Genomic DNA, 5,994 nt, shown 5'->3' with positions numbered 1-5,994 from the left:
CCTAAAAAATCATGCCCAAGAGATTTGGACAACTTATGTGGTCTTGAAAAAATTTTTTAGGAACCATGAACATTCGATTGAAAATTCTTTCAAAATTCTAACCAACTAAAATAGGCATATATTTTTTAAAAATTCTTAAACCCATGATTAGCGAAGCTTGAAAAATCTTTTAAAAATCCGACACATCTTAAAGTAAAATAGGCATCTATTTCTTTAAAAAAAATCTAATCGTTTTGAATTTTTGAAAAATTCCTGTTATGAAAGCACTTTTGGTACAGATCAATGTCTCCCGGTTTATTTATGGCAATATAGTTTTTTCCCACCGAATTAATAAATTCCAATACAGTTAGTATTTAATGCGTTTAGATCCGCCCACAGATTTTGCAGCTTTTTTTTTAATTTCTCAACGAAATCATTTGAAATCCAGATTTGAATTTTTTCAAAACACATTTTAATCCCTCGCAATTAATTGTGTCATCATCATCATGATTATGTGAGATTCTTTTAAGTCAAAACCACTCGGAGATGTGGTCTATCCAAATCGAATGCAAATTCCCAAACATGATGGGGTCCAGTGACTTATCAAAAAAAAAATGGTCATTTATTGTCATTATTATTAAATGCTTATTCTATGAATGGTTTATTTAGATTGAAATTAAAACACCTCCGATTCAAATCGATTCCGACTTTTTTCTAATTTTTTTGGATCTTTGTAATTCTTTTGTATTCCAAACACACAAGTAATTTATTTCAGCTAAAAGTGTTAAAACATTTGATGTGATCTTTCTTCGACTCTTATGTAATTGTTTCTTTTTTTATTTTCTCTTTTTTTTTGTCATTAAAATTGACACATTTGGAATTTTAATTTGATGTGGCGTTCTGCAGACATGTTGACGTTTAATGTCGTTTTTATGACTCAACGTGTGCTCTTCTTTTTAGTTGTTAGACAATTTATTATATTTTTTTTTTTTTTTCATTAATTTGGAGAAATTGTTGTAAGTAGTATAAAGGGCACATTTTTTATTAATAAAAAAATAAAAAATTCAAGTTTTTAGAAAATATCATAATTTTATTTCTTATTTTTGGTCTACAAATTTTAAAGTTCTATAAAACTATTTCCCATATAAGTTAAATAACATAGAGGTCGAGGTCTTTATTTTTGTTGTCTTTTATTTATATATTTATTTATTATTATCGATGTATAAAATAAATACTATATTTTAAAATAAAACTCGAATTGAATAACCAAATATTAGAAAAGTTTTAAGAAATTGTTTAAATAATTTTCAAGCCTATTCGAACTAACAAATCGAGGCATTTTAACTTAGAGAGGTCCTAGAAAAAAATAAATCCACGTTTTTTAAAAAGCAATTTAAAAAAAAATATTCTTTAAAAAAATCCACATTTGTCCTGGTCCTTGAGGAAACATTTTTAAAACAAAAAATGTAGATTTATTTAAATATCCACGTTTGTCCTGGTCCTTGCAAAAATATTCTTTAAAAAATCCACGTCTCTGCTGGTCCTTGAAAAAATATTCTTTAAAAAATCCACGTCTCTGCTGGCCCTTGAAAAAATATTATTTGAAAAATCCTCGTTTCTGCCAACCTTGGGAAAATATTCTTAAAAAGTCCAGGTTTGCTCTAGTCCTTGAAAAAAATATATAAAAATGCACGTTTGTCCTGATCTTTAAAACAATATTCTTTAAAAAATCCACGTTTGTCCTAGTCTCTAAATTTTTTTTTTTAAAAAATCCACGTTTGTCCTAGTCTCTAAAAAATATTTTTTTTAAAAAAAATCCACGTTTGTCCTAGTCTCTAAAAAATATTTTTTTTTAAAAAATCCACGTTTGTCCTAGTCTCTAAAAAATATTTTTTTTAAAAAAAATCCACGTTTGTCCTAGTCTCTAAAAAATATTTTTTTTTTTTAAAAAATCCACGTTTGTCCTAGTCTCTAAAAAATATTTTTTTAAAAAATCCACGTTTCTGTTGGTCCTTGAAAAAAAAATTTTTAAAAAATCCACGTCTCTGTTGGTCCTTGAAAAAATATTCTTAAAAAAAATCCATGTTTGTTGTGGTCCTTGAAAAAATATACTTTAAAAAATCCACGTTTGTTCTGGTCTTTGAAAAAACATTTTTTTAAAAAATCCACGTTTGTTCTGGTCTTTGATGAAATATTCTTTTAAAAATCCACGTTTGTCTTGGTCCTTGAAAAAATATTCTTTAAAAAATCCACGTTTGTCTTGGTCTTTGAAAAAATATTTTTAAAAAAAATCACGTTCGTCTTGGTCCTTGAAAAAATATTCTTTAAAAAATCCACGTTTGTCTTGGTCCTTGAAAAACTGTTTTTTAAAAAATCCACGTTTCTGTTGGTCCTTAAAAAAACATTTTTTGAAAAATCCACGTTTCTGTTGAAAAATCCACGTGGACCTTAAAAAAATATTTTTTAAAAAATCCACGTTTGTCTTGGTCTTTGAAAAAATATTTTTAAAAATATCCACGTTTGTCTTGGTCCTTGAAAAAAATATTTTTTAAAAAATTCACGTTCGTCTTGGTCCTTGAAAAAATATTATTTAAAAAATCCACGTTTCTGTTGGTCATTGAAAAAATATTCTTTAAAAAATCCACGTTTCTGTTGGTCCTTAAAAAATATTCTTTAAAAAATCCACGTTCCAGTTTATCATTGAAAAAATATTCTTTAAAAAATCCACGTTCCAGTTTATCATTGAAAAAATTTTCTTTAAAAAATCCACGTTTGCTCTGGTCCTTGAAAAAATATTCTTTAAAAATCCACGTTTCCGTTAATCCTTGAAAAAATATTTTTTAAAAAATCCAAGTTTCAATTAATCCTTGAAAAAATATTCTTTAAAAAATCCACGTTTGTCTTTGCCTTTGAAGAAATATTTTTTAAAAAATCCACGTTTGTCCTGGTGGTTGAAAAAATATTTATTTAGAAAATCCACGTTTGTTCTGGTGGTTGAAAAATATTTTTTTAGAAAATCTACGTTTGTCCTGGTGGTTGAAAAAATATTCTTTAAAGAATCCACGTTTTTCTTGGTCTTTGAAAAATTATTTTTTAAAGACTCCACGTTTGTGGATTTTTTTTAAATTATTTTTTTTTAAAAATCCTCGTTTCAGCTGGTACTTGAAAAAATTTTCTTTAAAAAATCCACGTTTTGAAAAATCCACGTTTCTGTTGAAAAATCCACGTGGTCCTTGAAAAAAATATTTTTTAAAAAATCCACGTTTGTCTTGGTCTTTGAAAAAATATTTTTAAAAATATCCACGTTTGTCTTGGTCATTGAAAAAATATTTTTTAAAAAATCCACGTTTGTGCTGTTCCTTGAAAAAATATTATTTAAAAAATCCACGTTTCTGTTGGTCATTGAAAAAATATTTTTTAAAAAATCCACGTTTGTGCTGTTCCTTAAAAAAATATTTTTTAAAAAATCCACGTTTCTGTTGGGCCTTGAAAAAATATTTTTTAAAAGATCCACGTTTCAGTTAATCCTTAAAAAAATATTTTTTAAAAAATCCATGTTTGACTTGTTGGTCCTTAAAAAAATATTTTTTAAAAATTCCACGTTTCTGTTGGTCCTTGAAAAAACATTTTTTTAAAAAATCCACGTTTCTGTTAATCCTTGAAAAAATATTTTTTTAAAAAATCCACGTTTGTTGTGGTCCTTTGAAAAAATATTTTTTAAAAAATCCATGTTCGTCTTGTTGTTCCTTGAAAAAATATTTTTTAAAAAATCCATGTTCGTCTTGTTGTTCCTTGAAAAAATATTTTTTAAAAAATCCACGTTTGTTGTGGTCCTTTGAAAAAATATTTTTTAAAAAATCCATGTTCGTCTTGTTGTTCCTTGAAAAAATATTTTTTAAAAAATCCACGTTTCTGTTAATCCTTGAAAAAATATTCTTTAAAAAATCCACATTTCTGTTAATCCTTGAAAAAATATTCTTTAAAAAATCCACGTTTCTGTTGGTCCTTAAAAAATATTCTTTAAAAAATCCACGTTCCAGTTTATCATTGAAAAAATATTCTTTAAAAAATCCACGTTCCAGTTTATCATTGAAAAAATTTTCTTTAAAAAATCCACGTTTGCTCTGGTCCTTGAAAAAATATTCTTTAAAAATCCACGTTTCCGTTAATCCTTGAAAAAATATTTTTTAAAAAATCCAAGTTTCAATTAATCCTTGAAAAAATATTTTTTAAAAAATCCACGTTTGTCCTGGTGGTTGAAAAAATATTTATTTAGAAAATCCACGTTTGTTCTGGTGGTTGAAAAATATTTTTTTAGAAAATCTACGTTTGTCCTGGTGGTTGAAAAAATATTCTTTAAAGAATCCACGTTTTTCTTGGTCTTTGAAAAATTATTTTTTAAAGACTCCACGTTTGTGGATTTTTTTTAAATTATTTTTTTTTAAAAATCCTCGTTTCAGCTGGTACTTGAAAAAATTTTCTTTAAAAAATCCACGTTTCTGCTGGTCCTTGAAAAAATTTTCTTTAAAAAATCCACGTTTCTGCTGGTCCATAAAAAAATATTCTTTCAAAAATTCATGTTTCTGTTGGTCCTTTAAAAAATATGTTTTAAAAAATCCACGTTTGTGCTGGTGTTTGAAAAAATATTTTTTAAAATATCCACGTTTCTGTCGGTCCTTGAAAAAATATTCTTTTAAAAACAACGTTTTTAATGTGGATCCTTGAAAAAATATTTTTTAAAAAATTCACGTTTGTCTTGGTCTTTGAAAAAATATATTTTAAAAAATCCACGTTTCTGTTGGTCCTTGAAAATATATTTTTTAAAAAATACACGTTTCTGTTGGTCCTTGAAAAAATATTCTTTAAAAGATTTACTTATTTTAAAAAATGTTTTTTTTTTAATCGTATTCTCTAGCTTTTTGAATTTGTTTATATTTTTTTGTTTTTTTTTTTATTTTTATATTTTTTGGATTTAATTATTTATTTTTTTATTTATTTCTTTATTTAATATTTCAGCAGACGTTGAAAAGGTGATAATTTTTTTTTTTTTTTTTTTTTTTTGTGAGGCATTTCCAGTGAAAGTATAATTAACAAAATTTGCGGTTTACAGATTTCCCTTCATTATTGTTTTGTTAATTGTGTCTGCTATTAAAAAAAATACGATGTGCCGGACAACAGCTGGTATTTGGTACAGGGTGAGTCATTAAGTTGAGACAAAGATATTGATTGTGTGTTTCATAAAAGTTCTACAAAAAAATTAAAAAAATAAACCTACATCCATATAAGTAAGAATGTATGTGTGTGTAGATATATATGTATGTATGTATTTATGACTGCTATACAGCTTCCCAAAGGTGCCAGAATCATTTATAATTCCATTTCCGATACTCATTCCCATGTCTAATGAACTTCAACTAAAATATATGCGAACAAATGTGTTTGAAGCCGGAAAGAAAATTTATGTTTCATTTAAAACTAAAAATAAATTCCAAAAACCTGTTACCGAACAAATATTCATTTCCATTTCAAAACTAAAACCGAGTTGAGAATCTAATGTTTTTGGTGAACAGAGGTCACCGAATCATGATTTTCATTGCGGCCAATAACTCGGTCTAGAGAATTTTAATTTTTTTTTTGATCTGAGGCCATTGCCTGAGCTGCTGTGAGTTTTTTGTTCTGTCACGACCTGTATGAAAAACTAACGATGACGATAATATTTAGACGGAATGACGATGATTAGAAATTTTGGAGGTCAAGCTATAAATTAATTTATAGAAAACAAAAATACTCATCAAAAATAGCGTCGAAGTAGAAGACGCATAAAATTTTAATAATTTAACCAAAAGAATTAAAAAAAAAACAAAAACAACATATAAAAAAAATAAATATTATGTCTCGTGTAACCGGAAAAGAACATAAATTTCTTAATGGATTGAAGATAAAACTGGAGCAATAGGTGTAATCATTTGTGGGTCATGGAGGAATAAAATTTTATTTTAGAAAAAAAAAAATCTC

This window comes from Musca domestica, unplaced genomic scaffold (assembly GCF_030504385.1).
Source record: "Musca domestica strain aabys unplaced genomic scaffold, Musca_domestica.polishedcontigs.V.1.1 20, whole genome shotgun sequence".
In the NCBI taxonomy this organism is placed as follows: Eukaryota; Metazoa; Arthropoda; class Insecta; order Diptera; family Muscidae; genus Musca; species Musca domestica.
The sequence above is the reverse complement of the archived record's forward strand: the minus strand, read 5'-3'. Positions refer to the sequence as shown.